The sequence below is a fragment of the Notolepis coatsorum genome, assembly GCF_963971535.1.
Source record: "Notolepis coatsorum genome assembly, chromosome: 5".
Lineage (NCBI taxonomy): Eukaryota > Metazoa > Chordata > Actinopteri > Aulopiformes > Paralepididae > Notolepis > Notolepis coatsorum.
This window is the reverse complement of record NC_140169.1, coordinates 141,822,795-141,848,337: the sequence shown is the minus strand read 5'-3', so window position 1 is coordinate 141,848,337 and position 25,543 is coordinate 141,822,795.

Below are 25,543 nucleotides of genomic sequence, written 5' to 3'. Positions count from 1 at the left end.
TTTTTTCGTTTTTGTCACCAGAGCACACTGATGTAGTACACTGCCAAAGCAGTAGGTGGCAGTAGGTGGCAAACATGAAGGCAATTTCAACCAATCAGAACGAATGTGCCAATACACTTCCTGGAAGCTCCAGCAAAATGTCAATAAGGCAGGCGCCTATGCCGCGCCACCATCTTGCTCAATGCAGCAATTCTTTTTTCAGCAAAGCCTAATAAAAGTGCAATAAACAAAACGGATACATTCACTGTGTTCTGCCTGTCATTTGTTGATGAAACAAAACAAACATCAACACAAGTGACCACCAAGAGCGGATAGTTTAGGCTAAAAAACGATCTGTAGCATTGTAGCATTGTTAGCTGCATGCTAACGTCAATGGCGTATGCCATTATAACAATATAGCATTGTGGCTAGAAGCTAACGTTAGCTCACGCTACTTAGCCAGCATCAAAACTGATGATATCGCGAGCTATCAGTAGTTAGATAACATTAGAGACAACGCTGTGTGTATTAAACAAAGGTGAATAGATGACTGGGCCATTTTGTTTAATGCTTCTTAAGTTGAAAGAGGAACTCTGAGCTAACAGGGTCTGAATCCTGATAGCTCACGTTAGCCAGCTGCTCATGCCATCGGTAATGCTAGCAGAATGAATGGATGTAAACTTTATTTAACATATTGCATATGGGTACAATACAATACGGCTCAATACAAACAATTGTTAAGGGAATGCAGACTGTTGTAGCTTGGACTGGGGTCCTTATAACAATAACTTGACAACACATGGTAGCTGAAGCTATTTGGGACACGGAGCTCTGTCCCAAACACACACACACTCTGCTGTCACCGGAAGGGCACGCAGATGGTATCTACTGCGCATGGGCGTTTTCACAACAACGGCTAGCGTGCTGACTACACGCTGTTTGTCGACTCGTTTTTTTGCGTATCTCCAAACGCAAACACAATTTTGCGTTTCAGCCGTATCCACAAAAAAACGCCAAAAAACGCGTTTCTGTGTAGATAGGACATCAAGCGTCGTCAAAAACGTATAAAAAAACGCCAGGAATACACTAGTCTAACCTCAGCCTCTGAGATGGTTCTACGAATGGTAGGTTTGAAGTCTCTGGAAATGTTGGTGAGTCCCTGTGATGTTGGGGAAGCGTCTATGCCAAATACACCGCAGTTCGGTTTCCGGGTTCCTCTGATTGGCCACTAAGCCCACGTGACCGCGCGCTAGCACGCCCCCCTTATCGCCCACTGCCACGCTGTGAAGCGGAAGAGCCAGCGGGGCGACGCGAGGCGGTGGTTTCAGCAGCAACGGCCGTCTTCATCCGAGGCGGCTAAGGTCATGTATGTTGTGTATGTCATAAATGTCGATATTAATTGAAAATGGGGGACCCTGATGTAAACAAGACAAACGTCTTTCTCTGGTCTGCATCCCCTTAACAATTGTGTGTATTGCGCCGTACTGTATTGTACCCATTCTGCAATCTGTTAAATAAAGTTTTCATTCATTCATTCATTAATTTCTCCACCACTACTCCCAAAAGTAACACTAAATAGATAAAGTACAACAACGCCAGACTCAAGAAACTGTGTTCCCTTTGGATGTGTTCTCATAAACAATGTTTGTTTACACTGCACACGACACTCGAGGCTGCATGGGTGTAATCTCTCCTCTAGCTATATCAAAGAGGTTGCGTTCAGGAATCGACGTTGTGATGTCCTACGGATCTTCACGCAATACAGCATGTCTTGAATGTTCAGGCAGGAATTCACGGCAAGAAAATGTGTTGCTAATCTTTGTTCAGTACAATATGATTGGAAAAATAAGCTACATCTGGAATGAATAAAGTGATTTATTTATTTTTAACTGTCAAGGGTACCAGCGTCTTTTTCTCCAGTAGCGCGACTAATATCCATATCAGTTACATCATCCAAGGTATTGTTACTCAATGATTGTGAGCGCGGTTTGGAGATATTCACAGTAATTGTTAATTCAGTAAAGTAGTCAGATCTACTCTTTATTGAAGGTACTGATATGATATGATTCTACGATTAATACTACAAATGTAATGGTCCTCAATGAGTATAACAATTACACAAAACATTCGCTTTATATCAGCCTTTCTGAAAGAAGAAATGGTTTCTTTATACATAGTCCTATATATATAATTTGAAATAAAAAAACATGTTCCTTAGTCCTGTATTATGATCAAACAATTACACAAAAATGCATCCTATATAGACTCGTATGCCAAAACATTCAGAAATACCCAAATGATGCGAGTTTGTTTTTTTATGACATGCACAACTACAAGCTTTTAAGAACACTGACATAACCGCTGAATATCACTGAAATCCAAGTTAATGTATATCTTAGAAGTTCTTTGTTTCATCGTGTTGTGTATGTCATAAATGTCGATATGAATTGAAAATGGGGGACCCTGATGTAAACAAGACAAACGTCTTTCTCTGGTCTGCATCCCCTTAACAATTGTGTGTATTGCGCCGTACTGTATTGTACCCATTCTGCAATCTGTTAAATAAAGTTTTCATTCATTCATTCATTCAGCTACACTGGCTTGATGATCGGGGTTGTGTCTGAAGTCAATTATCATGTCCTTAGTCTTAGAGACATTGAGGTCCAAGTAATTCTCATCACACCAATTCACAAAGTCGTGAAGTACAGGTCCATGATCAGTTTTGGAGCGCTGCAGTAGGGATACCAGGACAGTGTCGTCTGAAAACGTAACCAGATGCCTTTGGTCATGAAGCGATCTGCAGCTGTCCGTGTACATAATAAATAAAAGGGGAGACAAAACGCAACCTTGGGGGGAGCCAGTGTTGGAAATCGACATGTTGGACATCTGCCCATTGACAAAGACCTGCTGGACCCTCTCAGTGAGGACATTTAAAATCAGCATGAGAAGCTGATGTGGGAGACTAAAATAAGAGTCAAGCCTCTCAATAAAAATGTGGGGCTGCATTTTATTAAAGGCAGAGGAGAAATCTGCAAATAAAAGTCTAGCATGAGCTCCAGGTGTTTCCAGGTGTTTATACACAATGTCCAAGATGAAGAGCATAGCATCCTCCACCCCTTTACCTGGCTGATATGCGAATTGAAGGGGATCTAATTTACCCTCAATAAAAGACATAGTAGTAGTAACTCCATTAGAGGGGAATGTCTTCTAGTTAAGTAGGGCTCTGCTGACTGCTGCACTGCCCACAGCAGGGTTGACTCTGCAGCTCTGCAGCCCTGTCCTTAGCAGAGTCTACTCTGCGGTTCTGCGGCTCTGCAGCGCTGTCCTTAGCAGAGTCTACTCTGCGGTTCTGCGGCTCTGCAGCACTGTCCTTAGCAGAGTCTACTCTGCGGCTCTGCAGCGCTGCAGCGCTGTCCTTAGCAGAGTCTACTCTGCGGCTCTGTGGCTCTGCAGCGCTGCAGCCTTAGGTTATCCCAACTTGCGGGGAAAAGGAAACGGAGAAAATACAGGGCAGAGTCCAGTAACCAAACAAATCTACACTTCTTCAGTGTTGTAGGAAACACACAAAAAACGGAACCAAGGTGGAGAGTCCAGGACAGAACGAGGATTGCAGTTCATGGAAAAATAGTCCTCCAAATGAACTCACCAAAAGCAAAGTCGAAGTGGGTAACGAGGCACGGGTCCACGGGTCCACGGAGGCAGAGAGAGAAACACAGCAGCAACTTCCAAGGGGCGCACTGGAGAAACAACGAGAGGGAACAGCAGTAGAGCTGGTGGTGACAAAACGACCCGACACAGAATGATCAGCAAACCGAGTATAAGAGTGCTCCCGCCGAGCTGATTGGAAACTCCTCTCAGGTGCGTGATGGTAATTGGCACTGAGAAGCGCACAGTACTGGGCCAGCCCTCACATGATTTCTTGCAATGTGACCTCAGTTGGTCTTGCTACAATGCTACGTTCATCACCCACGCTCCACAACTACACATCCAGCTATAATAATAATAACGATAATAATAGTAATAATAAACTTCATTTGTATAGCACCTTTCATACAAGAATTGCAGTCCAAAGTGCTCACAGCAGTAAAATAAAATGTCACATAAAATTGATAGAGTGCAATAAAATAGCTCTCATTTACAGTACAATAATCACAGTGTGGATGTAATGAGTCTAAGTGGCATATTAAAGAGTGTATTAAAAGGCTAAGGTGTGTAGACATAAGTTTTTTGCTTACTTTTGAAAATAGTTTGTGAGCTAGCCTCCCTAATGTCCATAGGCAGGGTGTTCCATAACTTTGGTGCATAATTAGCAATGGCTGCATCCCCGATTTTCTTTTGGCTGTTGCTGGGAACCTTCAATAAACCAGTAGTAATTATCGTAAAGTTCTTGGGGGCACATAGTTGACAAAATAATTGGCAATGTAGCTTGGTGCTGTTCCATTTAGTGCTTTGTATATAGGATGACCTTAAAATCAATTCTAAATGTTGGAAGCCAGTGTAGATTATCTAACACTGGCCTGGTGTGGTCTCTCCTCTTCATTCTAGTTTATAGCCTAGCTGCAGAGTTTTGAACGAGTTGGAGTCTTTCTGTGGGTTTTTCAGAAGGCCAGTAAAGAGTGCCTTACAGTAGTTCTGTTTTCCAGCGTCCTTTTGATTTATAAATGGTTGTACTTTAGCTATGTTTCCAAGGTGGAAGAATTGTTTTTGTCACCTTTTAAGCTTAGATCTGAGTCTATGATAACACCAAGACTTGTAACTGCAGGTTTAATCCAAGGACTAAGTTGCCTCATATTGCTCAGCAGCATTTCTATTTTTGTTATAGGGCCGACTAGTACGATTTCAGTTTTGTTCTCATTTAGTTCTAGGACGTTGTTGGTTGTCGATTTGTTTATTGCTGCTAAGTGACAGGCATAAATGGTGTTAATAGCTGTAGGATAATTTGGTTCAGCAGACATGTACAATTGTTGCCTGCGTAGCAATTAAAACATGCATTGTGTTCTCTAATGATGTCCCCAAGGGTTACGGTTGCAGTGCAGGTAAGCAATTGTGAGTCCAGTAGAGGAGGAAATAATACGAGTCAGAGAATGATTGCTCTTTCTTAGTGGTGTCTTTTAATGTAAGAACACAGAGCACAGATAATCCAGAGAAAGACGCCGGGGCGTCAACTTGAGAGCAAAGTAGATACATGAGAATAATCAAGAGCGAGAAGGTCAGCAATATCTCCAGCTCCTTCCACACGATACACGGTCTGAAGCCTCGACAGGGGCAGAGAGAAACAACAATGAATATATAGTCAACCCCAAACATTCCAAGGCGTCAATTAGTGACAGGTAAATGACAGCACAGTGACAGCAACCAGTGGTGACAGAACAAGGAGTGACACATCAGGAATAGGGCGTGACCAACAGTGAGTGCAGATACCAACCACCAGGGGAAATAACTCCAGAATGACAGTGGGGTTCCTAAGACCAGAACCCCGAACGTTACAGTACCTCCCCCCGACGAACGGCACCTAACGCTCACCTAGGGGCCTCGGGATGCAGCCGCCGGAAATCATCGATCAGGCTGGGGTCTAAAATATCCCTTTGAGGCACCCAAGAACGCTCCTCTACCCCGTACCCCTCCCAATCCACCAAGAACTGAAACCCCCTACCCCTCTGCCTACAACTCAGGATCCTCCGCACCGTATAGACAGGTTGACCATCAATAATGCGAGGCGGAGGAACCGCAGGAAGTGGCGGGGACAAGGGCGATGAGAGGAATGAGGGCCTGAAAGGCAGCAGGGGCGTTGGTCAGCAACTGCTCGAATGTCATAGTCACAGCACGAGCGTACTTCACTCCCCCTCATTTTCCCCTCATGTTCACCACACACTCCTCTTCATCCTCCTTTCCATCCACCACGCACTCCTCCTCATCCTCTCTTCCTCCACGGAAGCCTCACACCCTTATATGGCCAGCATCCCTTCACCTCCCATCACCCAGCCCAGCTGCACCTCATCCCTCTGATTCACGCGCTGTCAGGCACCTCACTCCTCACAGCTGTATCCCATCCCCCGTTGATGAGGACCGTACTTCTACTCGACGACGCTGACCAGAAGTCGTTGTGGTGTTAAACATCACTACCTAGGTACGACGTCTCGGCCTAAAGCTCTGCTAAACCTGCTCTTGTGTATTCCTTGCTCTAATCCGTCTCTCTCGTGCCCCAGGATCCCCGTTCCAGTACGCCGTCCTGCCTGGACGTCCCATGCAACGCAAGAGGTGCTCTTGCTCTCTCTCCAGACACGGACCTGTGTCCTCTGCCCACAGCTGCAGCCGCAGTACATCTATCCTCACCCCCCCCAAGAACATTCTAACCCCGTTCTATTGCACATTCCTATTGTACTGCTGTCTGCTTGGGAAATACAATTAAAACCCCTTGAAACGCTCCATTCTCCTCTCCTGTGTTCAGCGATTGGGCTGTGTTCCTAAACCCACTTCTCACAGAACACCACGACCAAAATGACAGAATCAGCTGCACACGAGATCGCGGAATGGAGGAGATTTCAGAAGCAGTCCGTGAGTATAATCAACGGCCAGGCCGCTAGAGTAGACCAACTCGCCCTCTCCATAGAAACCGTCACTGCTGGACTTCCGGTCAGCTATAGAATGAAGTAAGTCGCATGTGACACAGCTGCTCACCCGTTATTTATTTTTTTCGTTTTAAAAACATATTTATAGACCACCAATGCGTTTAAAACTTGACGCATATATCAACTGAGATTATCAACTAACTATATTGACTGAAAGATTCGAGATGCCAACAACAAGGAAAGATCATAAAACGCTTCCAAAACCAAGCGCAGAAGACCCCCCTATGGCCGCGGGACACGTTCGCAAAATCGCAGAGGATATTGACGGGATGTCCACCCCAAGTTCAACCCCTATAATCACCTCCTCAGACACGGAATATATCATCCGGGAAATGAAAAATGAAATGAAAAAAATGGAGAAGTCAATAACCGAAACAATAACCGAAAAAGTAGATGCTATCAAAGAATCTATCGAAGGCAAAATAGAAGCGCTAAGGGTGGATGCCGAGGCACATATTAAGCGCACCGTGGCACTGGAAATTGGCTTGGAAGCACACCAACAAAATTTCGATCGCATCTACAATGAAGTAGAGGTTAACAAAGTTAACCTAACTGCTGAGATGAAGGGGAACTACAATGAAATCAAGACGGAGCTCAGCGAAATAACGTTGGAGCTCACGCGAATCAATAAAGAACAGAAAGCCAAAATATTCGAGATGGAATATCAAAAACGCAAGCTGAATATTCGTATTGTCGGTCTGGACGAATCAGTGAGATGTGAAAACCCTGAAGAGTTTGCCACAGAATTACAGAAAATCTTGGGAACAGGAATCCTTCCTAAAATACCGAAGGTGGATCAGTGCTTCAGATTGGGACCCCGCTCCATTGGCAATAACGCTAAGCCCAGAGTGATATTAGTTATACTGCGCCAAGTCAGAATAAAATAAATGATTATGCGTGAAACTCGCAGGATGAAAGGCAATCTGAAATACATGGCGGTACCAATACACTGCTTTGAAGATTATTGTCGTGAGGTAGTGGAACTGCGTGCCAAGTTCAAGACGGTGATGTCTCAACTATACCTGGGGAATTACAGACCCCTACTAATATACCCTGCAATACTGCGCATTGTCGACAGACAAGGAGCAAGGGTTCTCCTCAACTCGCCTGAAGATGCAGCCAAATTCCTGTCTGAACAACACGCAGAATAGTGTATAAATGGCCTTTTAATCTCAGTTATGCAAGGTCACCATATAGTACAATCTTTAATAACCGAGGATTTGGGACAGAGAGACCTACGTGCTCAGAGTTTTTGAATGCTTTCCCTGACGTGTTTATATTATTGCGGACATATTGGATTCAAGATTGGAACACTCCAGAACATACTGGAACATTCAAACAATGTAAAAAAGACATATTGGAATAATCTAGAACATCGAAGCATTCTTTGATATATGGAGCATTCTGGAATATCAGCAATACGTGGTCATTCACTCTACCAGAAGCCCCTCGGGGGAATAATCAACAGCTATCTAGATGCAGAACCACAGAGCCATCATAGCCGGCCGGCTGAAAGATCACTCTACACAACGATCATCGCCCACCCCGGTCAGGGGAAATGCTGCATATACGTATTTAAAAACAGTTTTTTATTAATGGGAAATAATTTCACTACTTCTCCAATTTATACTTTAGATGTTTAAGCATAGCAATGCTCTTTAAGATCTAAGTTAATGTTCTCTTCCTTTTACTTGTTTTTTTCTTTTTCATCCGCTCTCTCTGATTTATTGAGGCTCTCTCTTCAGTTCAATACCTTCATATTATTCATGGTTACTATAAATTACACAAGTTCATATAAAATGTAAGTGATTAGGGCATGACAATTGAAGCTTATTTTTGGTCTTTATTTTTAGTTTATCTCATTTAAATTTTTATTTATTTATTTTTTACGGGTAAGTGGCCAAGCCACAGTCGACATTCTACTTATGGTAGAATTTAGAGTGTTAGATCCTATGGTATACATAGGAATGTTAAGGATAATTGGATCATTCTGGGATATCCGGTGGTGCAAGGGAGGGAGTCATACGCAAAGGTTGTGTTCATGGAACACAATCCTGTACGACTCTCGGTGGGAGGGAAGGGTAGGGGATTTTTATTTGTATATATGTATGTTTTTAAGCTCGGCTCTCAACGGGACCTCACTAGTGGGATGTATATCTATTATTGCCTTGCACTCTAGAAGCATTACCAAAAATTACAATGCAACATGTATAGACTATGGCTAGTTTGAATATAATGATATGGAACACCGGGGGAATAAATAACCAACTCAAACGCAAAAGCGTGCTCACACTGATGAAAAAAGAACATGTGGACATTGCTCTGCTAAGCGAAACACACATTCTAGGGAAAGACATAGATAAATTAGCGGACAACATATACCATAATATCAGTCACTCCTCTATTGGTACGAGAACTCGGGGTGTAGCAATAGTCGTTAAACGTAAGTTGAATATTGTACTAAAGGGAGTATGGTCTGATGTAGAAGGTCGGATAACTATAGCTAAGATTGAACATAAGAACAGGAAAATAGCGTTGATAGCGGTATACGCCCCAAATTTGTACGAAGAAGATTTCTTCACTACACTAACCAATGCAATGTTAGACATTCCCGATTACTCATTTATAATAGGAGCGGATTTTAATGCCATCTGGAACCCAAGGATGGACAAATCTTACCTCGCCTTTTCCAGCAAACAAAAGAATTCATCGAAGGCATTAAAGGATTGGTCAAAGATTACAGGTGTAAATGACTTATGGCGGTTACTTAATCCCACGACCCGAAAGTACTCTTGTCGATCTGCGAGACATAATACACTATCCAGAATAGATTATGTCTTTGCATCACAGAGACTATTTGATAATTATGAAGTGGAAATGATACCCAACGCACTATCAGATCACTGTTATTTACTCCTTAAAGGTACATTTGGTATACTATCATCCCGAGCCCCAAGATGGCGATTTAACTCGTTGCTGCTTAATAACAATGAATTCATTACACAACTCAAAGAAGCTCTTATAGTATTCCAACGGGAGAATGCAAACTCGGTGCAAGACCCCAGAATAATATGGATGTCGGTAAAGGGAATGATCAAAGACTTCACGGATAGCTTTTCCTCCAAAATGCGCAAGAATCAAAGCACAAAACTGGATGAGCTGGAAACGCTTTACTCAACGTTATTTAATTCTCTGAAATACAACAACTCAACTCGACTAGAAAATCAAGTTAACGTACTAAAAATAGAGATCAATGCCATATACAGACAACAATCGGAAATACAAATACGCAGCACAAGACAACAGCAGTACTCCCATGGTTCCAAACCCAGCCACCTATTAGCCATGCGATTAAGAATTAATGCAACATTTGCAGATATAACTACCATTAGAGCACAACAAGTACTTGTAACAGATCCTGTAAAAATAAACGATACATTCAAAGTATTCTACTCCGACTTATATAAATCAGAAATGACCTTCGATCAAAACAAAATGGACACATTTCTTAATCAAATTATTCTCCCTAAACTTTCAGAGGATGACGCTAAACAGTTAGAAATACCGATCACACTAGAGGAACTCAAGAAGGCCATAACCGCAATGAAAAGTGGTAAGGCTCCTGGAAGAGACGGTTTCCCATCAGAAATGTACCTTTCTTGTTGGGACATAATTGGCCCCTTATTACTAAATATGATCTTATACTCAGTCAAGGAGGGGAACTTCCATGAAAATGACAATATTGCACTCATAACAGTCCTCCTTAAAAAAGACAAAGACCCCAACGAGTGCGGTAGTTATAGACCTTTAAGCCTCCTCGGAACAGATATCAAACTGTACTCTAAGGTATTAGCCATCAGATTACAAAAGCATATGACGTCTTTAGTTCACCCGGACCAAACTGGCTTCATAGGAGGCCGCCTGATCACTGAGAACATAAGACGTATACTGCACGTACTTGATGCCGACAAGGAGGACACCATACCTAAGGCGATGCTGTCCCTGGATGCTATGAAGGCCTTTGACAGGCTGGAATGGTCGTATCTGTGGGCAGTGCTAGAAAGGATGGGGTTAGGAAAAGGATTCATCGATATGATTAAAGTATTATACAAAGACCCATCGGCCATGATTACAACAGGCACAATCATCTCCGAAATATTTCCGGTATCACGCTCTGCCAGACAGGGTTGTCCTCTTAGTCCCGGACTGTTCAATCTATCATTAGAGCCTTTAGCACAATATATAAGACAATCCCAATCCATAGAACCTATCGTAATCAAGGGCACACAACAAAAAAATTGTTTATATGCGGACGATGTAATATTGTTCATGAAAAACCCCAACACCACATTGCCTCATCTGCTCAAGTTGATTGAGGACTTTGGTGATTTATCGGGATTTAAGATAAATTGGCCGAAAAGATACAACCCTCCCAGGACAGATACCGATGGTAAAACATTTCAGATGCTTGGGAGTGCAAATATTCCCTACCATAAGACAAACGGTGAAGCACAACTACACAAAAATCCAAAACAAAATCAAAGACGACCTTGATAGATGGGCAAAACTTAAAAACACAGTACAAGCACGGATATCAATAGTTAAGATGGATGTACTACCTAAAATCAACTTCTTCTGTTCAATGCTACCGTTACCCCCTCCAGAGGGTTACTGGAAAAGATTACACTCCTCCACATACAAATTTATTTGGAATAACAAACCACCACGTATAAAAAGATCCACCGCACAGAGAAATAAAGCAGATGGTGGCATGGCATTTCCAGATGTTTTCCTATATTTTAAGGCGTACTCATTAAGTCCATTGACAACATGGTTTGACTCCCAAGCATTAGCATCCTGGAGAAAAATAGAAGAAAACATAGTAGCCCCACATAGACTGAAGGACATAGCATACACTAAACTACCAATCAAGCACTGTGAACGAAAATTTGGCCCCATAATTACTCATGCGATCCGGATATGGCGTGTGTAACTGAGGGGTACAATTCCCTGACTGTATTGTTAGATATGATATTTAATACCACTACCTCATGTACTTTAACTTCTGGCCATCCAGTACAAGATATAAATATGATGAACACTTTCCCACCTGATGAAACGAATCCACACAAATGTACCAAATCGAAGGTTTAATACAGCAAAGGGTGTATACAACGATCACTTAATTACATTTATGATTTGAAATATGGATATGCACTTTTATGGCAAATGAGTATTCGTAGGTAAATCAACATTGAATGTCCAATCTCTGGTTGCGCAGGGAGTAAGTATACAACCTGGAATATTTAGGAAACGATAGCGATGGTACTTAAATGATTATAGCTGGATACACTAAAGGGGGGGGGGGTCCCGCTGGTTGTAAGACAGTAGGAGGGGGGGTTAGAGAAGTCGCTGGCGGTATCCCATCTGGCCGACGGTATCTTGGGAGAATCCAAAGTCTTGGACACAGTGCCCACAGATCCTCGGGCCGCAGACGAATACAGCTGGACCCTCTGTGGACGGTATCTGCCGGTCCACAACGGAGAGACGTGAGGCGACCTCACTGGTGTAGAGCGCCGTCTCACCTGGAGTCCTCTCCGGGGGGTAGTTCCAACACACCGCAGTGTTGGCCTTTATCCATGGAATAATCAAAGCACCCAAAGCATAATCCAAGCCGTGGAAGGCTCGCCGTCGTCCGGGTAGAGTAATCCAATATACAGGTCCAGTCGCTCCTGGCCCGGAGCTCCTCGGATGCAAGCACCACTAGGGGTCTGCCCAGCCTGGTTAAGCGTCCAGATAACGTCAGGAACGATGGGGGTACTGATAACTATAGAACTCTAACCGCACGATGCACCATATATAAATAGTGTGAGGTTTTGCCCGCTGCTCACCACCTTTTCTCTGTTTCTTTAAAGCCTACTGTTAGAAATTCCCTTCTCACTCACTCTCTCTAGCCCCCACCCTCTCGTTCTTTACTCTCGTTTACTCTCAGTGGCCACACCTGGACTATTATCAATTACCTCTCGCACCTGTGGTGGCAGGCTAATTAGTTCCCCTGTGGGCTTTAAATACCAGGGCTCTTCCCCTCGTTTCGGGGTGGGGTCGTGTTGTATTCATGCTGAGTCATTTCCTCTAACATCTAGACTCTTTCGGGAGATCCTCTGGTCTACCAATGCTGTATATGGATTTCTCCAGCCTTGAGATGTTTTGCTCCAGCCTTCGTCTGCTGTCGTCTTAGCCTGTGGAGGAGATTGTTCTGCGCTCCCTGTAACTTCCACGGGAGGCACCCCAGCGTTCCACTGCAGACCCCAGCGCAGCTGTTCGTCCTGACGCACATCTAGACCAACGCGCATCTCCCGGACCCTCGGGCTTGGCACGCTCTCCAGTCACCAGCGCGCAACGCGCATCTGCAAGGGCTTGGCACGCTCTCCAGTCACCAGCGCGCAACGCGCATCTGCAAGGGCTTGGCACGCTCTCCAGTCACCAGCGCGCAACGCGCATCTTCAAGGGCTTTGGCCACCTGTCGCCGTTTGCCTGGAGGGAGACATTGTACTGCGCTCTCTAATTCTCTACGGGAGGTATTCCAGTGTTCCACTCCAGACCAGCGCGCCAGATGCGCTCAAGCCTTCGCCACCTGCCGCCGTTTGCCTGGAGGGAGACACTGTACTGCGCTCTCTAATCCTCTACGGGAGGTATTCCAGTGTTCCACTTCAGACCTTCGAGCTTGGCACGCTCCTCCGTACCAGCGCACAGACGCGCATCTTCCAGACCTTCGAGCTTGGCACGCTCCTCCGTACCAGCGCACAGACGCGCATCTTCCAGACCTTCGAGCTTGGCACGCTCTCCAGACCTCAGCGCGCCGACGCGCATCTTCCAGACCTTCCTGCTTGGCACACTCCTCCACGCAGACGCACCAGATGCGTCTCTCGGTTCCGACGCGCACACCAAGGTGTGGCGCGCACTCTGTTCCTCGGCTCCGACAGCGGCTACCCGGTGGACGACACCCTCGCCACCGCCACTGTTCCGACGCGCACACCAAGGTGTGGCGCGCACTCTGTTCCTCGGCTCCGACAGCGGCTACCCGGTGGACGACACCCTCGCCACCGCCACTGTTCCGACGCGCACACCAAGGTGTGGCGCGCACTCTGTTCCTCGGCTCCGACAGCGGCTACCCGGTGGACGACACCCTCGCCACCGCCACTGTTCCGACGCGCACACCAAGGTGTGGCGCGCACTCTGTTCCTCGGCTCCGACAGCGGCTACCCGGTGGACGACACCCTCGCCACCGCCACTGTTCCAGCACTCTGTTCCTCGGCTCCGACAGTCGGCTACCCGGTGGACGACACCCTCGCCACCGCCACTGTTCCAGCACTCTGTTCCTCGGCTCGGACAGCCAGCCACCCGGTGGCGATGCCCTCGCCCCGCTGCTGTCCCTGTACCTTTACGCATACGCCTGGGTGAGTTTTGATTGTGATGTCACTCACCCAGCGTAGTGCCCTTGCCCCCGTTCCCGCTGCTGTCCCTGTACCTTTACGCATACGCCTGGGTGAGTTTTGATTGTGATGTCACTCACTCAGCGTAATGCTTTTTGCCCCCCGTTCCCGCTGCTGTCCCTGTACCTTTACGCATACGCCTGGGTGAGTTTTGATTGTGATGTCACTCACTCAGCGTAATGCTTTTTGCCCCCCGTTCCCGCTGCTGTCCCTGTACCTTTACGCATACGCCTGGGTGAGTTTTGATTGTGATGTCACTCACTCAGCGTAATGCCTCTTGCCCCCGTTCCCGCTGCTGTCCCTGTACCTTTACGCATACGCCTGGGTGAGTTTTGATTGTGATGTCACTCACTCAGCGTAATGCCCCTTGCCCTCGTCCCGCTGCTGTTCCTGCACCATTACGCATACGCCTGGGTGAGTTTTGATTGTGATGTCACTCACCCAGCGTATTGCCTCCTTTTTGTTCTCACTTAGTTATTAGTTTGGACATTTCATCTCCCACTCTGTTTTGTTCTCTCGTGGATATTATTTTGGACATTTCATCTCCCACTGTGTGTTTGTTCACACGAAGATAGTATTTACTTTGTTACTTTGTTATTTGGACTGTTCTGCATCTGCTCTGTTTGTTCCCTTTGAATATTAACCCTCTCCTCTGTTCTGCAGAGCGGCCCAGATGTTTTCCCACCAGTCCCCAGTTCCTCCCTGTCCCCAGCCCGCCTCCGCGGTTCTCTGTCCCCAGTTCCTCCCTGTTCCCCAGCCCGCCTCCGCGGGCCTCAGTCCCCTCTGTCCCAAGTTCTCCCCTTCTAGTTCCACCTAGTCCCTAGTCCTCTATCCCTAGTTCTCCTAGTCCCTAGTCCTCTTTCCCTAGTTCTCCTAGTCTCTAGTTCCTCTGTTCCCTAGGCGTTCCCTTAACCTTCCCTTAGGCGTTCCCTTACCTTCCCATAGTGTTCCCTTTTCCTGCCCGCCTCTTAAAGGCACTTTACCTTCCCCTCTTGTGTTATTCCAGTGTTTTGTGTTTTCTCCCTTAAAGGGACAGTGCCCTTTTCCCTGTTCTAAATAAATATCTGTTTCTTGGCAAACCATCATACCTGTCTTGTGTTGTGCGATTGGGGTCGGTTACAAACCACAACAAATAGACTATTATTAGCTTAATAGAATACGTCCAACTCGACGATATAGTGCCAAACTATGACCATTCAACTATTAATCTACACGATATCTCAATGCCTATCCTGGGCCAAGTAGGCCTTACTACACCACACGTGCTTCGTGGGGAGGCTTTGCGTCTGTCACTCTGTTGGAGGGTAAAGAACTGGACTAAAAGAAAGTTCTACTTTACTTGCGCCATATATATATGCGCTATGAACAAATAGTACCATTCGTGGTTCGGTAGACGTATTCCTACGCGGAACCGGGGCTTGCCAAGACATGTTAGGCGGCACGATTGAACCTGGACTAGGGGGTATGGCAACCTGGCGCCAGGTTCTCGTCCAATGGTAGAATGAAAACTATTATGGGCTGTTCAGTAGACTAAAGGGATATTCAATGCATATTGTACAAGGAATATACAGGGGATATCAAACGATATACAAATACAATTAAATATATATATATAAATAAATATACATATTCGGTTTAATCTGATCCTTCACAACAGCGTGAATCACAAAAAAAAAATCCTAACCCACAAAAATGGCACAATCATACTCCCTTATTCAATAACAATGCTCTCTTAATTGGAAAACGACCTATAAGATTCCCTATATGGGAAGAGCAAGGCATACACTCATTAGGGGATGTTTTTAACAAACAGGGTTTTTGTAGTGATAAAGAAATACGCAAAAAAAATTATCTCACCAAGTCCACATGGCTTTTTCACAAACAGTTAGAGCTATGTTTGAAGTCTCACGGTGTTCCATTAGACAGACCAATTGAACACCACAGATACCACAAATTCTTCTACGCAAGAGAGACATCGAGAGGTTTTGTTTCAGAATTTTATCATCAATTACTAACGTCCTCGTATGAAACCCTCCAACTTGACTCTGTCTGGAGGAGGGATATACCAGACCTGGAAAATGACTTTGATTGGCAAGGAGCCTGGGCAAATGTCCGACTTACATCAAGGAACCCGGATCATCAACAAATCAATCTTAACTATATTCACAGGACATACTTGACTCCTATAAGACTGTGCCGAATGGGGCTCAAACAAGATTCCAAATGCACCCAATGTACAAATGGGGACGAAGGGACATTTATGCACATGTATTGGGACTGCTCACCAGTTAAGGCATTCTGGAAAGATGTGACCCAACAAATATCAAAACTCGTATCTTGGAATATACCTGTACACCCCTCGGTATTGCTGTTGAATGATGTTTTTGAGTTTGCAGTGAATCCACAGCTAAAGAGATTGGTTTTATCGGGTATCACAGTAGCCAAAAAGCTGATCGCATCACGCTGGTTTCAACCGGAAAAAATGTGCCGTAAAGTTTGGTTTCTTACATATCTCGATGTAATTTACCATGAAATATCTACAGCAAGAATTCTGGGTCTCAATGAATCCAAAATGTCAATGTGGTTAGAAGTGGTGGAGAGAATAAAAGCTAGCTTATAATGGTAGTGTCTGGTTAGGTGCGAGGGATAGTGGAGGTACTTCTCAAGGTGGGGTCCGGGAGGGGGGGGTTCGAGCTGAGCATATGTGTGTAGGTTTTTTTTTAGATAACAGGTATTATGGGTATATCTTATATAAGACAACTAACTAAAAGGTGATCTCATTGGATGTGCCCTGACAATTAATGCTTGTATATCTTATCGTGTGTTGTCATGTTTGTTTAAAAAATAATAAAAAAAATAAAATACAAAAGAAACCGTCACTGCTCAGCTTGCCGCTCTCGCACTCGACTCCGCGGAGAGCGAGAAAGACAATACGACTGTTTCGAGGCATACGTCGCGGCTCAGCCAGCTCCACCAGCCTCTCCCCCCACGGGAGCAATTCCCCCGCACAGGGAGCCTCATGTCCCCGCGCCGGAGCGTTATGACGGAAGCGTCTCCAAATGCCGAGCTTTTAACTTCCAGTGCTCGCTAGTTTTTGGACAACAATCACACACATTTCACAGCGATAGGTTCACAGTGTTCAAGTTCTAAGGTAGCTTACCTGTTGGCCCTGCTCACAGGTGCTGCGCTGGAATGGGCCACCGCTCTCCACTTCAATAATTCTCCCCTCTGCGAGTCATACTCCGCATATATCGACGACATGCGCAAAGTCTTTGACCACCCTCCAGGTGGCTCGGATAGAGCCTCCGTCTTGTTTACGATCCGCCAAGGAAGTCGCAGTGTGAGCGAATACGCTAGCGAATTTCACATCTTGGCAGCCGGCTCCGACTGGGGGGACACGCCACTGCGAGGCGCTTCCCACCAAGGCCTGAGCGACGTTTTAAAAGACGAACTTGCGTCCAAAGAGAAACCAAACTCCCTAAACGCGCTAATCCATCTGGCCAGGGAACTGGACATGCGTCTCCGTGAACGTCGTCGAGAGAAGGCTAGCACCGCTCGTCCACCTATACCCTGCCCGACTCGCTCTCCCCGCGCCGTCCGCGCTGAAAGTAGTTCCCCCGAGCCCATGGACCTAGACCGCTCACGCCTCCCCTCAACGAACGCCGTCACAGGCTCGCTACGGGGGCATGCCTATACTGCGGCCTACTAGGTCACTCCCGCTGTCCGCCCTGGTCGACTCAGGGGCCGACGAGAATCTCATCGACGCTGGGGTAGTCTCCCGCTACCACATCGCTACGGACGCCCTGCCGATACCCCGTGACGCCCGTGGGTTAAACGGAAAACTGCTCACGCGAATAACTCGCCACACCGTACCCCTCCGCCTCCTGTTATCCGGAAATCATAGCGAGAATATTCGTTTTCATGTTACCAGCTCTCCCCACAATCCCATTGTCCTTGGCATGTCTTGGCTCAAGTTACACAACCCCGTCATCAACTGGCCTACCGGCTTAGTGACCAGCTAGAGCGCTCACTGTCACGTTGCGTGCCTACAATCAGCTCGGCCGCCACTAGGGGTCGCTGGTTCTCACCTCCCCAACGAAACCATTGACCTGTCTGCTATTCCTCCTGTCTACCATGACTTAAAGGCGGTATTTAGCAAACAACAGGCTCTCTCCCTGCCTCCCCATCGCCAATACGACTGTGCTATTGATTTACTCCCAGGAGCGCCACTCCCCGCTAGTCGCCTGTTCAACCTCTCACGCCCAGAGAGGGAGTCGATGGAGAAGTACGTCCACGAGTCCTTGGCCTCAGGCATTATCACCCCCTCCTCTTCTCCTGTCGGCGCAGGATTCTTCTTCGTTTCCAAGAAGGATCGTTCCCTTTGCCCCTGTATCGACTACCGGGGTCTCAACAATATCAAAAACAAGTACCCCCTGCCTTTAATTGACTCTGCTTTTGAGCCCCTGCAAGGTGCCACCATCTTCACAAAGCTGGACCTCAGGAATGCCTATCACCTTGTCCGCATCCGGGAAGGAGATGAATGGAAGACGGCCTTTAAGACACCACTCGGCCACTTCGAGTACAAGGTAATGCCCTTTGGACTGACCAACGCGCCTGCTGTCTTTCAGGCCCTCGTCAATGACGTTCTATGCGATGTACTCAACCGCTCCGTTTTTGTTTATTTGGATGACATTCTGATCTTTTCTTGCTCCATGGAGGAGCCGGGTCCTCCAGCGTCTTCTGGAGAATAAGCTGTTCGTCAAGGCGGAGAAGTGTGAGTTCCACGTCTCCTCCATCGGCTTCCTGGGCTACATCATTGAGGGCGGCAAGATCCGGGCGGACCCCGAGAAGATCAAAGCGGTGTCCGACTGGCCCCGTCCCACCAACGTCAAGCAGCTCCAACGCTTCCTGGGGTTTGCCAACTTCTATCGGCGCTTCATCAGGAACTATAGCCGGGAAACGGCACCCCTCACCCAACTCACCTCGCCTTCCGTGCCCTTCGTCTGGTCCGACGAAGTGGACTCCGCCTTCGCCGAGCTGCGCCGTCGCTTCACCACCGCACCCATCCTCGTCCAGCCGGACGCGTCCCGCCAGTTCGTGGTGGAGGTGGACGCCTCCTGTACCGGAGTGAGGGCGGTCCTTTCCAAACGCTCCGTCGTCAACCAGAGACTACACCCCTGCGCCTTCTTCTCGCGCCGCCTGACCCCAGCCGAGGTCAACTATGACATCGGAAACCTGGAGCTCCTGGCGGTCAAACTAGCCCTGGAGGAATGGAGGCACTGGCTGGAGGGATCGGAGGTCCCCTTCCTGGTTTGGACGGACCACAAGAACCTCGCCTACATCCAGACGGCCAAGCGCCTGAACTCCCGCCAGGCTTGCTGGGCGCTGTTCTTCGCCAGGTTTAATTTCACCCTTACCTACAGGCCTGGTTCCAAGAACACCAAGCCAGACGCTCTCTCCCAGCAGTTTGTCCCCGAGGAGGGTCCCGCGCACCCCGACACCATCCTCTCCACATCCTGCTTGGTGGCCGCCGCCACCTGGGAGATCCAGTCCATCGTCAGGGAGGCTCAGCGTGCCCAGCCGGACCCACGTAACGGTCCACCTAACCGGCTTTTTGTCCCTGACCTTGTCCGCTCCCAGGTGCTCCAGTGGGTTCACGCTTCCCGGTTCGCCTGCCACCCTGGGATCGACCGTACCCTGTCCCTGCTGAAACAGCACTTCTGGTGGGTCTCCATGAGAGAGGACACCCGCGCCTTCGTCCTGGCATGCACCATCTGTGCTCGTGCAAAAGCCTCCCATCGACCGCCCGCCGGGCTCCTTCGTCCGCTCCCTGTTCCCGGTCAGCCCTGGTTGCACGTCGCCCTGGACTTCGTCACCGGCCTTCCCCTCTCACACGATAACACAGCCATCCTCACTATTGTTGACCGTTTCTCGAAGGCTGTGCACTTTGTTGCTCTTCCCAAACTCCCCTCTGCTGCAGAAACCGCAAACCTGATGGTACTCCACGTCTTTCGCCTCCACGGGATCCCGGTGGACATCGTCTCCGACAGGGGCCCTCAATTCATCTCCCAGGTCTGGAGGGCTTTCTGTCGGGCCCTGGGGGCCATGGTCAGCCTCTCCTCCGGGTACTACCCGCAGACCAACGGCCAGTCGGAGCAGGCCAACCAGGACCTAGGGTCCGCCCTCCGCTGCGTGACAGCCCGGGACCCCTCCGGCTGGAGCACCTTCCTGCCGTGGATCGAATACGCCCACAATTCCCTGTCTTAAGCAGCCACAGGTCAGTCCCCCTTTGAGTCCTCTTTGGGCTACCAACCCCCGCTGTTCCCAGCCCAGGAGGAGGAGATCGCTGTTCCATCTGTGCAGGACCACCTCCGCCGCTGCTACGGCCCGGAGGAGCGAAGCTGGATCTCCCAACAGATGATCCTGGACCCAGACCTCGTCCGGGATTTCCATCGGACCAACCCTGACAAGCCTGGGCCGCCGGGAGGCGCCCGTAGGGGGGGGGGTCCTGTCATAGTCACAGCACGAGCGTACTTCACTCCCCCTCCTTTTCCCCTCACGTTCACCACACACTTCTCTTCATCCTCCTTTCCATCCACCACGCACTCCTCCTCATCCTCTCTTCCTCCACGGAAGCCTCACACCCTTATATGGCCAGCATCCCTCCACTTCCCGTCACCCAGCCCAGCTCATCCCTCTGATTCACGCGCTGTCAGGCACCTCACTCCTCACAGCTGTATCCCATCCCCCGTTGATGAGGACCCTACTTCTACTCGACGACACTGACCAGAAGTCGTCGTGGTGTTAAACATCACTACCTAGGTACGACGTCTCGGCCTAAAGCTGTGCTAAACCTGCTCTTGTGTATTCCTTACTCTAATCCGTCTCTCTTGTGCCCCAGGATCCCCGTTCCAGTACGCCGTCCTGCCTGGACGTCCCATGCAACGCAAGAGGTGCTCTTGCTCTCTCTCCAGACACGGACCTGTGTCCTCTGCCCACAGCTGCAGCCGCAGTACATCTATCCTCACCCCCCCCCCCCCCCCAAGAACATTCTAACCCTGTTCTATTGCACATTCCTATTGTACTGCTGTCTGCTTGGGAAATACAATTAAAACCCCTTGAAACGCTCCATTCTCCTCTCCTGTGTTCAGTGATTGGGCTGTGTTCCTAAACCCACTTCTCACATCGAAGTGATGAAGATAAGGTTATGAATGCATTGTTCAAGATGCAGTAGGTAATTGAAATATATCCTCTCCACCAAATATGGTGTTTTTGAAGAATGGGCGTTCTGTCTAAACCGTTTAAAATGATGAACATTGTGTATATATGGAGACTGTTGTTTATAAGGACAACCATTGTGATTACTAGGAACCTGAGGTGTCAATATAGATGTAAACATGTCATTATAAATAATATCATCTCATCAGGTATGCCATCAGATAAGAAAGAATGACACCGGTTTACTGTCCAACGGACAACAGAGTAATAGATACTATGAGGGAACCTGTTTTCAAATTAAAACTGATGTGATTTGCAAGGGTCATGTTTAATGTGAAGGTATTGAATGTCATACCCTATGGATGCTTTTGAGTTTATATATATTATTTCCTTTGTTAAAATGTTTTTCCAAGAAGTCAGCCGGTATACTAAAAAGTGGGAGTGTTGAGATAAGAGGCTCTGTATAGGATTGTTAGTAACTGTCTAACTGTACATATGACTGTTTACACTAGTAACTGTTTACCTGTGTAGACTATTGTCTCCACCAGTGATTGCCTTGGTGCATATATATCTGTCCCCACTGGGTATTCTGCCTTAGGGCAACTATAAAAGGAAAGGTGCCCACCCCTTTCGTTCTCTCCTCCAACGTCTCTCAAAGAGAGAAGAGTGTTGTACAACTGCTGCTTATATGTGAATAAAAGAAGCCACGCCAGTTCAGGCACAAGATAGAAACCATGCCTCTTGACCACATTATTGTCGCCCTAAAGTGAGTTCTGTTAACAAATGACTATTGGAAACCCTCAAACTACCCTAGATACTAGACTACTTCTTCAATGGTAGGCTAATGAAACACTTTAATGTGGTTTGACTGAGAGAAATTAAAGTCGACCCCGCACTTGTCCTGGTCACAAGACGGAAAATGATCAAACCTGTCCCATTACCAGACATGCAGTCGTACACACACGCGGTTACACGCCGTTGTAGTAGGTCACTGAGGCAGAAGTGCGCGCAATGATGTGCATGCGCGCACACAAAAATGCGTTCACAATTGTCACTGGACTTGTCGCGCCGTGCGATACGTACCCGGCCGGCACTTATCACCAGACTTTGCATAATAATAGTATACCGATAGCATAACAACGAGAAGTGCCAAACCAAAATACAAGCCCTGTAGGCTACCAATTGGTGGGCCCGGGTTGCTTGATCTGTGGTCCCGACTGGAAGGATAAGACAAGTTGTGCTTCAGTCTAAAGGAAACTGTCCTTCTGTAAACTAACTCTAAGTTACATTGTTAATTTAGTTTGTATTTACTTTTCTAGTTAATTCAATTAAAGAGATTGTAACTACAATTACATTTAAAACATTGTTATGCATAATAATCATCGGTTCTGTGGGCAACCGAGGGAACATGTCTGCACGTGCGCGTTGCTGATCTTAGGTTGCCACCTAGTGGGCTGTGCAGGCTATTACAGACGTTTGGGAGAAAAGAGACGCTATCGAACATTATTATTTATATATTCATATTATGACATTTATCAGCAGCTTCATTTTATCAGTGTGCTCAATTATTTGCTCAATAACTTTTCAGGAGGTAAGTTGACAATGAAGAAGTGAACTTTCACCCATTACACGTATTCTGATTTTGATTGACGAGAAACACAAAACGCTGGACAGCCCGTGGTTCGAACATCCGGCCATTAAAACGGAGAGTATGGGTTTGTTATGACAAAAAACGTTGAAGTAACCACTGAGCTAAACCAGCGCAACAGGACAGACAGCAGAACTCCTGAGTAGGGTCCAGCTGCAGCCTCGGAGATTTCTCCAGGACGGGCAACTTCCGCCCATGCCACAGGATTATTTCTCCCGTGGGGACAATGCGCTGATTGGCAGAAAGTACGGAAGTATCTCGAAGTACGTCTGACGTACGTCTGACGTTTCTCTACGTCCGTTAGCGAACGTGTTAATTGAACGTCAAAATCAAAAGCAAGTACGTCTGCGCTGACGAGAGGGGGGGGGGGGGGGGGGGGGGGGGGGGCTTGTATTGATCAGGTTAGTAGATATTGTACCGATCAGGTATTACAGATCATATCCGCATGAAATAAACTAAAATGTTAAAACCCATTTAGACTGCTTCTCATTCCTGTACTGTTGTTTATACTCTGCTCCTGTGTTGTAACCCAACCCCCTCCAATGTACAGTAAATGACCAAGTATGGTTTTGTCAATATTCCAATGTACAGTTTTGCTTGTACAGTTGTACAGTGTCCCCCACCCACCCACCCTACCCCCCCCCCCCCCCCCCAACCACCTCCAATGTACAGTCCCCCCCCCCCCCCCCCCCCCCCCCCCCACCTACCCAACCTCCTCCAATGTACAGTTTCTACATCAAATGTATATACTCTCTTTTCTGGACTCTTTTTGTATCACACAAACAATACTGTATTTGCAAATCTGGTATGTCATAAATGTATAGATGTAGCAGTACTGTCTGTCTGATGAATTGAAAATGGGGGACCCTGATGTAAACAAGACGAAAGTCTTTCTCTGGTCTGCATACCCTTAACAATTGTGTGTATTGAGCTGTACTGTATTGTACCCATTCTGCAATCTGTTAATACAATTTTCAATCAATCAATCAATCAAGACCCGCGTCGCGGGCACTGCATTCCGTTCTCAGAATGGATTTGACTCGAGAGAGATCATCAGCAGGCTATATATGATATTCAGACTCAGAGGATCTGACATGGTCAACACACATAGACACAGTAGTAAAGAAGGCGAAACAGCGCCTCTACCACCTGAGACAGTTAAGGAAGTTCAGAGTATCGGGGAAGATACTCCAGTCCTTCTACTCAGGAGCTGTAGAGAGCATCTTGACCGGAAACATCACTGCCTGGTATGGAAACAGCACGGCACAAGACAAGAAGGCCCTACAGAGAGTGGTGCGCTCAGCCGAGCGTACCACGGGTATTGCACTACCTCCCCTGCAGGTTCTATACAACAAGAGGTGCAAATCCAGAGCCTGCAGGATAATGAAAGACCCTCACCACCCCAATAACAGCCTGTTCCAGCTGCTGAGGTCAGGCAGACGCCTGCGAACCCCAGCTACTAGGACAGAGCGGCTTAGGCTCAGCTTCTTCCCCCAAGCCATCAGAGCCCTGAACAATGAACATTGAGTGCCACAGAACACTGAACTATCCACACACAAGCACACATGAACACACACACGACACGCACGCTGTGCACGCTCACACACCAGCAGCCACTTAACACTTAACACTTTAACATGAGCGGGCACACACTCATGCCGCACACTTATGGCCAAAAGGAAAGGCCACTTTAAATTAGAATAACAGGAATCAGTGTATTGCACTACCAAAGCTACCTAGCATGTCCTATATGTCCTATATGCTCTGTAAATAACTATGTACAGATACCGAGATGTCACACCATGTTACCTGTTACCTGTTTATTGCACAATGTTGTTTTTTATTGGATTCTATTATATGTTGTAACACTGTATTGCACATCGTTGCGGGCAAGACCACCCGCATTTCATTGTATACTTGTATGCCGTGACAATTAAAACTCTTGACTTGACTTGACTTGATCTATTTGCAGAGCCAGATGAGATGAGGCAACCTGTGCGATTGGCTCTTGACAACAAATTTTGCATGTACTGTATACAGTATGTGTGTATGCGCGCACTGCGGGAGGTGGCCAGAAGCGCGCAACTAGCCAACTACTATTATTACTACTATATTAATACAGTCTATTCCATTATATAGCTATAGGTGCTGTATGATGACAATACATTTGATTCCTATCTCATTTTGATCCATCGCAAAGCGCTCCAGCGCTTGAATACGGCCGGGGGATCCGCTCTATACAATGCAGAACCACGGCTCTCGTATTATAATGAGCCCGCGAGGCATGTTATTATTAGAGTTAATAATATTGTATATTGTTTACACTGCCTTTTTATTCTATTTTTACTTCTCCACTGTACTATAATTATGTGACCTGTACCTCTATGTCTTCTACTACCTGTACCTCCCCTCCCCCCGGCCCTCCCCATGCTGCTGAATTTATCTTATCTCGCTAACGTAGGGAAACGTCAGACGTAATTCGAGATACTTCCGTACTTTCCGCCAATCAGCGCATTGTCCCCACGGGAGAAATAATCCTGTGGCATGGGCGGAAGTTGCCCTTCCTGGAGAAATCT